The following is an 11352-nucleotide window of genomic DNA, read 5'->3' as shown; positions in this document are numbered from 1 at the left end:
CTCTGTGGAGGACCTGGTGAAACAGCCCCCCCACCCCACCGCACTGAGCACCCCAGGATATGAAGTTAAGGAGCAGCCGGGCTCAGCTCTGTCCTCCAGGGCCAGGCCCGCGGGCTTTTAGAGACTCCTCCCACTTCCAGGACCTATCAGGCTGGCTCCGCCCCAGCGCCTCCAGCAGTCTTTCCCCATCAAGGAGGACCAATACATGCGAACCACTCACTACCCACTAGCCAGCTCGAAGAGGAGGGAGAGACTGAGCCCCCAAAGCAGTGATGGTGCCTCGCCTACCCAGCACACTCCCCTGGGCACCCAAGTGATAAAGAGCACGCTGGTTCCACGCAGGCGCAGTTCCCGCCGAGGCACGCCCCGCGGCCGGTTTATCCGCAAGTGCACTGCGTGAAACAGTGCCGGGAGCAGAACACGCGGCAAGGCCCGGTGGGCTGGCAGGAGACTCTGAAGGACAAATCAGGAAGCAGGTGCAGAGGCGGAATCTGGCAGGCGTGGGGACAGCCTTGGGCGCCCCAGCATCACAGACTGCCCAGAAAGAGAGAAGCAGGGCACAGGGCAAGCCCCAGGGCTCTGTGGCTCATGAGAGCTGAGTGTACACGGACACAGACGGAGGCCAGACCACGTGTAAATATGCGCAAGCAGCTGCAAGCCGCAGGGGCAGCCAAACCAGCACCGACTCCAAACTGCGGGCTGTGGTCTCTACCAGCTTCCCTAATTTGTTCCCCACTTCCAACTTGGGAACAACCAAGGAAAGCCAAAACTGCTCTTCCCAGCAGTCCCACAAGCTGCCCATCCCTACTTCTAATTAGTCCACCTCCAGCTTCCCCATGCTGAGGGCTTTCAGGTGGGGGTCTCCTCCCACACCCAAGGTCCCCATTCATTCAGTGAACACTTCCTCTAACACAGAGCCTCCTTTCCACCAGAGGAGGAGGGACAATGAACCATAAGCACTAAGATACAGAATGGAGGGCAGGGAATGGTACCACGGAAGGGGATGGAGAGGTGGCGTGGAAGGAAAGCCACTCTGAAAGGTAGCACAGTAGCTCCGCTCCTCCCCTGGATCTAGCAGCGGTCTCCCTGCCCCCATCCAGCATTAAGCCTGCACCCACACTGCCTCAGAGCCCCCCCAGCCTGTACTTGCTCTCCAGGCACAGGAAGGACAGACAGACAGCTGGCCTCAATTCATGGGGACAAGGAGAGCACGTGAGGCAGCAGCACCCCAGGAAACCCGGTGCCATGTCGGACGCCCAAGGTTGGTTTAGGGCTGTATGAGCCGGTGGCTTCATGGGACCCAGTGAGATACCAGCCTGGATGTGTTTTCTGACTTCCGGTCTGTAAGTAGAGGAATAAGGCTCAGCTTTGGAAAGAACTGGTGGAATCTTGTTCTGGGTGACACGGGGCCAATTTTTTAACCCCTTTAAGCCTCCCTTCCAGCGCCTGGAAAATGGACAGAAAAAGCTGCCGTCTCGGGGTGAGGACGGGGGCGGGGGGGCTGCGAGGTTTCCATGAGATAATGCTGGTGATGCGTGCAGCACAGAGCCTGGCTCCTGGAAAGCCCCCAATGACTGATGGATAGCGCCATGGGATGACTGCCAGCTGGACCCCCAGCAAGACCAGGGGCTAAGGGCGGCGTGATGGAAACTGAGGCTGGAGAGAACTTAACGAGACTCTGTGGAGCCTCGGAGCCAGGATCTGTGGCTCCCTACCTAGAACCTTCTCCAGGGCACCTCTTGACCTGTCCAGGGTCTGTCCTGAGTAGCATCCCCCAAAGGAGGCTGTGGTTTTCACTCTCTTGCCAGCACCGTGCCTTCCATGGATTTGTAGGTGTGGGTCATATATTCTTTTCTTCCTCCTTTTTACAAACGGTAGCTTCCAGCCATTTGCACTACCAGTATTTCTTGGAACTCATTCCTTATCCTTATCCTTATCCTTATCCTTATCAAGACATCCTAAAGCCCGAATAGTACCCCATGGTAGAGATGTATGTCATTTATTTCTTGCAGATGCGTGTATTGGTAGGTGAATTCCCCAGAGCTGAGTGGCCAGCTCGGAGGGCATGTGTGTTTGAAACTCTGTAGCATTGCCACTACAACAGATGACCCATCCATCTCACTATCGATACACAGGTGGTCACACTTGTGGATCTTAGGCAACCCAACCGAAGAGAACTAATATCTTATCTCCGTGTTCTTTAATACACAGCTCTCCTACAATGAGTGAACCTCTTTCACCTGTTCAACAGCCACTTGTGGTTCATTTCCGTGGATCTCTTCCGCCCACTTCCCTCCCCACTAGGCCATTTTCTTGCTGACATTTCTTGTTGATTTGTAAATGCTCTTTACATGTTAGGGAAATTAGCCCTTGCCTATGATATGGGTTACAGATATTCTTGCAGTTTGTCATTCAGAGCAGCACTTCTCACCTCTCTGCTAAAGACCATACCCTCTGCTCTCCATCTGTTTAAAAATTTCCACAGCATCTCACCCCATTCTTTACCAACAGTAGATGATCGATAAATGCTCGTTGATTAGATCAAGAGTGCTAAAGCTTTCTTTACTCATCGTCTTCATAAAGATGTTTTAAAAGCATTACCCCTACCATTTGCTTTTATTTAATTATAAATACATACTATTATTATTACTGTTCTAATATCTTACATGTAATACAAAAAGCTCTTTAAGAAATGGAAGTTTAAAAGAATGAGCCAAAAAATACAATACAGGTGGAGTTCTGACCTTTCCTTCCACGCCCCAGTAAATTGTCTTGTACCTGCTCCCGTGCATAGCACCCTCCTTTGGAGACTTCTAGATTGGACGCAGGGACATGGATACACCCCACCTACTGAGAACTTCAGCTTCACCTGGACATGAACTGGTGTGGCCTCTAGGGTTTGTTGTGAAATGTTTGGCTTGTCTCTCCAGTCTAATGCCGGGCATCTCTGGGCTGTCAGGCTCCCCAGACCATATTTCCCAAGAGTGCAGGAAGGAGGTGCTGGGGTAGAGAAGGTGAGATGCAGGAGTATGAGTCTGGGGCGCAGCAGCCCTGGAGTCCCCAGCAGTGTGAACCCCACCAGTAGATGACGATGGCCACCATGGTGGTCCCAGCCCAGTTTGCGAACTACCCCCCAACGGAAGGAAGCCTGCAGGGGAGGGCTGCCTTCAGGACAGGTGGGCAGAGAAAAGGACTGTCAGCCAGCACACCAGGCCCCAAGGGGTGCTGCCTGCAGACTCGCAGAGAGGCCCTGAGCTCATTATCTTGCCGGCCACGGCCATTGGCAAAGGCGCCATTACCAAGTTCAGGAACGTTGCACCAATGACCAAAGGCAGATACCCATCCCTTCAAAGAGATGGGATGTCAACAGCTGCTAAGGAAAATGATGCCTGGAATCTTTTCAGGCCTCCTACTTGGTCCAAGAGGTCAGCAAAGGCCCTGGGGCCCTCCCGGCTGGAGCTCTGGCATCAAAAGCCAAGAGCAAGGAAATCTCTCCGCAGGTGTATCGTCTCCCGTTGCTGCTGTGACAATGACCAACACTCATTTACAACAGGGCTCGTTTCTTCTGTGACACTCAGCAGCCCAGAAGCCCGTAGTTCGTTTCCCCGGGCTGAAGTCAAGGTGATGGCAGGGACTGCTTACCTCGGGGGGCTCTAGGTGGGGAATCTGTTTCCTTGCCTTTTCTAGTTTCTAGAACTGCATTCCTTGGGGTCAGCGGCACAGCCTCCTGTTTCGGTGCTCATATGGCTGCTTTCTTTCATCAAATCTCCCACTGCCTCCCTCTTGTAAGGAATCACATTTAGGTTCCATCCAGATAATCCAGGATCATCTCCCTTAATCTCAAGAACCTTAATTTAATCACACACTCCCCCCAAAGTCTCTCTTGCCATGGAGGTAATCTTTGAAGGTTCCAGGGATTACAGCATGGATATCTTCAGGGGCCATTATTCTGCTGACTGAAGCACCAAGCGGACAAGAGGCTTTGAAGACTGGGCTGGTTGGTGAAGGTCAGGGAATATCTATGCTTATCCCCCGCAGAGGCTGTGAGGCGTGCAGGCAGGGACCTTCTGTGCCTCCCAGGTCTCAGCAATGGCCTGATGGCTGCTTTGAGGGATACCTCAAAGCTGAGGGGGAGGGGAAGGCAGAAGGCTGGGTTGGGGGGTTCACTGACCCCCGGGCAGGCAGCACCTGCCATGCTTGTTGCCCTCTATGTCCTGGCATTGGCGGGTGGGTGGTGGCTTGGTCATCCTCCCTTAAGCTACCAAAGTCCGACTCCAAGGAGCTTTCTGGTGTCCTTGAGGGCAGCTTTGGACAGAGAAAAGACTTCAGAAATACAGTGATTTTTAAAATTGGGTATTTCAAAAATTATTTATTCATTTATTTTATGTTTTAAAGGTTTTCCTTTTTTTTTTTTTTAAGATTGTATTTATTTATTTGACACAGAGAGAGAGATCACAAGTAGGCAGAGAGGCGGGCAGAGGGGGAGGGGGAAACAGGCTCCCTGCCAAGCAGACAGCCTAATGGGGGACTCGATCCCAAGACCCTGAGATCATGACCTGAGGCAAAGGCAGATGCTTAACCCACTGAGCCACCCAGGCACCCCATAAAGTTTTGTTTTTTTTTTAATTTAAATTCTAGTTAGTCAACATATAGTTCAATATTGGTTCAGGAGTAGAGTTCAGGTGTTCATCCTTTAATATAACGCCCAGTGCTCCTCCCAACGTGCCCTCCTTAATGCCCATCCCCCACCTCGCCATCCCCCACCCACCTCTCTCCACCAACCCTCAGTTTGTTCTCTGTCATTAAGAGCCTCGTATGATTTGTTTCCTCTCACTCTCTTTTTATACCCCTCCCAAATGTTCATCTGTTTTGTTTCCTAAATTCCACATATGAATGAAATCAGGGTATTGGTCTTTCTCTGACTCATTTCACAAGCGTAGTACACTCTAGCTGCATCCACAGTGCAAATAGCAAGATTTCACTCTTTGGGATGACTAAGTAATATTCCATTGTGTGTGCGGGGGTGGGAACGGTGGGTGTGTTCTTACCACATCTTCTTTATCCATTCATCTGGCAATGGACATTTGGGCTCTTTCCATAGTTTGGCTATTGTTGATAATGTTGCTATAAACATTGGGGATACATGTGCCCCTTCAATCGTGTATCTTAATATCCTTTGTATAAATACCCAGTAGTGCAGTTGCTGGATTGATCAGAAGGTGGTTCTATTTTTAGTTTTTTGAGGAACCACCATATTGTTCTCCAGAGTGGCTGTACCAGTTTGCATTCCCACCAAGAAGGCAAGAGGGTTCCCTGTTCCCTGCACCTCTGCCCGTACCTGTGGTCTCTTGTTTTGTTAATCTGAGACCTTCTGACCAGTGTGAGGTCAGTCAAACTGTAGTTTTGATTTGTATTTCCCTGATGATGAGCAATGTGGGGTACCTTCTCGTGTGCCTGTTAACCATCTGGATGTCTTCTTTAGGAAAATGTCTGTTTGTGTATTCTGCCCATTTTTTAAGTGGACTCTTTGTTTTTAGGGGTTTTTTGGGGGGTGAGTTTAATAAGTTCTTTATAGATTTTTGGATACTAATCATTTATCAGATATGTCATTTGCAAATATCTTCTCCCATTCCGTGGGCTGACCTTCAGTTTTGTTGATTGTCTCCTTCACTGTACAGAAGACTTTTATCTTAATAAGGTCCCAAAAGTTCATTTTTGCTTTTGTTTCCCTTGACCCCGGTGACGTGTCTAGTAAGAAATTGCCTTGGTGGAGGCCAAAGAGGTTGCTGCTTGTCTTCTCCTTTAAGTTGGTTCTTAAGTCCTAATTCTTTGTTGAGCTTTTAAATGCAACTTACAAATCCTATTCTATGAATAGATCCAGACAATTTTAACAATCATCTTTAAGGCGAACTTTGATTAATGTTTGTACCATTTACCTACTTAGTTAATTAAACTCCTTTAAACATTTTAAGCTGCAATCAGAGTTTATTATATTCCGTTTCTAAGTTTTTCAATTATCTGACTAACAAATCTTCCCAAGTCCTTAAGTGATTCTTATCAATCAGAGACACTAAACTTACAATTATGGGGGTTTTTAAATATTCAAAAACTGTTTACCAACTTGGTAAGATTTCAACTTACAGTCACAGCTCAAAGTCAATGACTTGAGCACATTTAAAATTAGAATCACAAGTCTGATGTGAACATTCAAATATATTCAATTCTCTTAAACTTTATAAGTCCTTAAAATGCCAGAGATATAAAGTAGATTTCTGAGCTTAACACAAAATGATGAAGGCGGTAGTTTTGATCTACTCCATTATCATTATACTTGATTTTAAATTTCCCTGGGTTAAACCTGTTCCCCAAACAGATTTGGGGTTTCCTTTTCAAGCATATTCCTTTCCCGGGATATGCTTGAAACATGTGTTCCTTTGAACACAAAGGAACCTCTGTGTTCTGTTTCAACCCCCCAACTGCTGTACTGAGTCAATTCCTACACGAATTTTCTTTCTGTTTTGTGAATAGTCCAACCTATTTATCCATTGTCCAGAGGAAAGCGTTGGGTCGTTTCCAGCTTGGAGCTGTCTTGCTGTCGTGAGTATAACTGCTCTAGGAGCTCACGTGATGTCTCAGTGGGCATGTGCATGCATTGCAGTTGGGCACACACACAGGGGGACTTGCTGAGCCAGAGTGAGCCTCTACCTTTCCTAGACTTGGCCAAACACTTTTCCACAGTATGCACCACGAATCTACCCATTCTTGAGAAAGACATCTCTGAGCAGAAAGGGCTCAGGGCCCCAGCCTCAGTTTCCCCTCTGTCTGCCTTATGCCAGTGCCCTCCCACAGCTCACAGATCTCTCAGTTCCTTGGAGTTTGGAGTTCCCAGCTGCTGTGCGCCAGGCCCTGTACTGACCAAGAGATGCACACCTGAGCAAGGCAAGGTCTTCATCCAGAGCTGAGGCTGTGAGGCAGTCAAGCAAGTCAGCCACTAAGGACTCAATACGGTCAGTGCCAAGGCTGAGCTACATGCCGAGGGCTCTGGACATCCACAGGGCACCAAGCCCATGCCGGTATGTCAGAGGGGGCAGGTGTAGACTTGGACATTGTCCCCAAGCATCCAGCATCTTGTGCTGACAACAACTCTCAGGGGACCACCCAGCCCCCACTCATGTGGACTAGTCAGAATCAGTTTCTGTTGCATCCACAGGATCCCGGCTGATCCTGAAGATTCCCCAGGGCCCTGAAAGAAGAATAGGAGTTGGCAGGTGAGGGGTGGAAGGAAGGGTGTCAGGTAGAAGGAATCACATCTGCAAAGGCAAAGAGGCCAGAACACATCTGGAGCAAGGAGGGAGAGTGGGGGTGGAATGCATTTGTCTACACACTCTGGGAAATGAAGTGAGAATAAGCCACAGGCCGTGGGGGGCTGCTCTGTGAAGCTGGGGATGTAGGGCTGCCTCCAAAAAGGTAACCCAGAGCTGTCCCAGAATGTTAAGCAAAGGAGGAGTGATTTGTTCAGCTTTCTGACTTGGAAGGCTCATTCAGGCCACACTGTGGTGGGCCAGATGGAGGTGGGAAACCAGCCAAGAGGAAGTTGGCATGGACTGAGGCCAGGCAGACCAGAGTGGACAGAAGAGGATTGACACTAGGACATTGAGGGCTTCTGCATTAGGACCAGTTGCACATGAGGAGGGAGGCAGGGAGGAAGGCTGTGGGTCTCAGACTGGGACCCCTGGAACCAGACTGAGGGCCCTCCAGACCCAGTTCTCCACAATGTTGAGCTGACAACCATTCCCTGAAACCAATGAGCCATGGCCTTTCTCAGAGGTTCCTAGCTCTACCCTGCCAGTTCCCTTCCTTTCCCTCATTTCCTGTCCCACACCCACAGGCTGAATCAGCTGCCCTTTACCTGGGACATCAAGGAGAAATATTTGGCCCTGATCCCCAGAGATTTTGCAGCTGTGACTAAGGTAAAGACCTTGAGGTGGGGTGATCATCCTGGATTATCTAGTGGGCCCAATGTCACCACAAAAATCCTTGTAAGAGAGAAGTGGACATGAAGACAAAACCAGAGAGAGATCTGAAGTTGCCACACTTCTGGGTAGTTGGCACTGGACAAGGAACAAATTCTCCCCTGGAGCCTCCAGAAGGAGCCAGCCCTACTGGCACCTTGGTTTTAGCCCAATGAGACCCATTTCAGACTCCTGACCTCCAGAACTATAAGCTAAATTTGCATTCCTTTTCAGCTGCTGAAGTTGTGGTAACACATCTGGGTGGCTCAGCCGGTTAGGGCTCTGCTCATGATCCCAGAGTCCTGGGATTGAGCCCTGCATCAGGTTCAGGGACCCTCCCTCTCCCTCTGTAGCTCTTTCTGTCTCTCAAATAAATAAAATATTTTTAAAAACATAGTTGGAGTAATTTGTTACAGCAGCAATAAGAAATAAATACACCAGAGTAACAGAAGCTACAGGTTTTCCCCCAGTCTCTGCCCCCGATCTGGGCTCTACAAAGGCAGCACAGTGCCCTCTTCCTTCTCTCTGTGGGGTCAGGAAGGGGTGTGGCCAGCCAGTACTGCTGGGAAAGTTTGGACATGCCTCCCACCCTACTTCCCACAGGCTGAATAATAAGCTCAGTGAGAGAACACAGCCGCATCTGGGAGACCAAGCTGATGTCTCTTTGCTTTCTCCTTGTGCCAGTGCCCCTGGCAGCATTCTCTCAGGGGGACTATAACCCCACAGTAAGTAAATCCAGAGGTGAGGGTATGTGAGGACTTGAGCCCACACTTTTATACCCAGCCCAAGGTTAACATGATTCTTTTAAGGCACTTAGGACCACCCAGTGACCCATTTTCCCAGCTCCCTTTGCAGTTCAAGGAAGCAGAATGTCACTGGGCGCTGGTCAATGAGACATAGGCAGAAGTCAACAGGGAGTTTCTGGGGAACCTTGTTTCTGGTTGCTGCTGGCACCCCCTTCCCCACTGCATTCTTCCTGTTCTGAAAGCAGAAATGAAGCCTGGCACGATGGCAGCAGCCTTGCTGTTATGGAGGTGCAGGAGGTGACAGACAGGATTCAGACAATGGATGCAAAGAGAGAAAAGCCTGGTGCCTCATGGCATTGTTTGGTAACCAAACCAAAGCCAGGAACTGTCCGTTCTGGACTTACGTAGGCAACCTCCCCAGCCTCCACCATCTAAGGCATAGCTGGGTAGGTTTTCTGCTTGTAGCCCAACACACTCACACATTGTGCACATGGAGGAACAGTGCAGCTTATCAGAAACAATCAGTCCATCATACTCAATAGGCAAGAGTGGGAGTCTTTATAAATAGCACCAGGACAACTGGCTAGCAATAGAGGGGAGGAAAGTTGGGTCATACCTCACACCACACATGAAAATAAATTGCACACATATTAAAGACGAAGAAACAATAAACCACAAAAATCTAGAAGGAAGCAAAACTAAATCTTCCAAATGGTAACCAATAAGTAAAGAGAAATCACTAATCATGTAGACTATATTTCGTGGTTGGGCGGGCACTGCAGGCATGTACCTGTATCACAGTGATTTTCTTACCCACATATGTGAGCCATTCCCCTGCACCCACTATGTGTCCCACCGTGCATCTCGATTCTTTTTCTTTTGGGGGGGATTTGATTTTAGAGAGGGGCAGAGGGAGAGAGAGAATCCTAAGCAGACTCCCCGCTGAGCCCTGAACCCCACACAGGGCTCAATCGCACGACCCTGAGATCGTGACCTGAGCCGGAATCAAGAATGGGACGCTTAACCGACTGAGCAACCCCGGCGCCCTTCAGTTGTGAAGCTTTCTGCGCAGAGGGAACACTGGACCCTGTAGGCTGTGTCCCCACTACCGCAGATGAAACCACACAACTGGGGCACTATCTCCTGGCTTCAGCCTCTTCTCTCGGCGGAGCCCAAAGGAGCAGGATATGTGGTCATGTGAGGACATGTGACTGACTGGCTTGGGGTCTGAGACCCAGAGCAACAGAGTCTTTTATTTTTTATTTTTTTTTAAAAGTGTTCAGAGAGGCCCCAGCAAGTGTGAGGAGCAGCGTTGTTATAGATCAGATAATAGTCAGGGGTTAGGCAGCAAGCCCTGAGGAGGTTTCCTGAGGAAATGGTTCATCAAGAGAAATAATTAGGTGGCTCAGTGGGTTAAAGCCTCTGCCTTCAGCTCAGGTTATGATCCCAGGGTCCTGGGATGGAGCCCCACATCGGGCTCTCTGCTCAACAGGGGGCCTGCTTCCTCCTTTCTCTCTGCCTCCCTCTCTGCCTACTTGTGATCTCAGTCTGTCAAATAAATAAATAAAGTCTTTAAAAAAAAAGAGAAGCAATTAAAAAAAATAGAATAACAGTTCGGGGTGAGGGACAGAGTAGCTGAAGACACCCCTTTGGTTGAACCAGGTCCATTTAGACCCTCCGGCATATGTTTCCCCTAATAGCCATTCCTTCAAGTTTATAGATTTCTCTCAGAAAATGTAAAGAATCTTTAAGGGTTCATTCTTTTAGCCATTTCCTACTTAAATTCCTCTCAGCAGCCTGTCCAAACGCAGAGACCCACAAAGATAAGACTTGACTGGGGGACCCCTGAAGCAGGGACATTCCCTACAGTGGAAACATTAAGGGATGAAACAGGGGAATGGCCAGCCCCAGGAGATGGAGGTTCTCAGGATCCCCGGGGCAGGAAATAGGGAGCAAAGTCCCAGAAGGAGGGACAGAAGGTTTGGAGGAAGGGCTCCAACCAAGGCCACCCACTTTGGAGGGCTGACCACTGTGTGCTCCCTTCTGGTCTGTGTGTGTACACGGAAGACACGCATGGAACAGGGGGCTTCAGAGGGTGCCTTGACTTTCCCTTTCTTTCTCCAGCTAGCTCTTTCAAAACAGCCCGAGTGATTTATAACCTTCATCACAAACTCAGAAAATGTACCTGGAGGTCCCATAACATACAGGACTTGAATGTCCACTAGGTCCATATTAACAATCTTTTAGGGGGCAGCTGGGTGGCTCAGTAGGTTAAGCATCTGCCTTTGGCTCAGGTTATGACAGGGTCCTGGGATCGAGCCCCGTATTGGGCTCCCTGCTTCTTCCTCTCCCCTCTGCCCCTTTGCCTTGCTGTGTGCATGTGTGCTCTCTCTCAAAGTCTTTCCTAAGTCTTAGGAAAAAAAAAGAAAATATTAACACCCACACAGAGTGTCCCATGGTGTAAACGATGTTCAGGCAAAAAAGTAGATTATCTTCTTTAGAGCACATATATGAGAAGTGATGGTTTCTTTTGCACTATCAAGAATAATGGTATTAGCATCCACCTTTTATGGAACAGAGACACATTTTTATTA

The sequence above is a fragment of the Mustela erminea genome, chromosome 9 (assembly GCF_009829155.1).
Source record: "Mustela erminea isolate mMusErm1 chromosome 9, mMusErm1.Pri, whole genome shotgun sequence".
NCBI lineage: Eukaryota > Metazoa > Chordata > Mammalia > Carnivora > Mustelidae > Mustela > Mustela erminea.
This window is presented reverse-complemented; position numbering follows the sequence as displayed.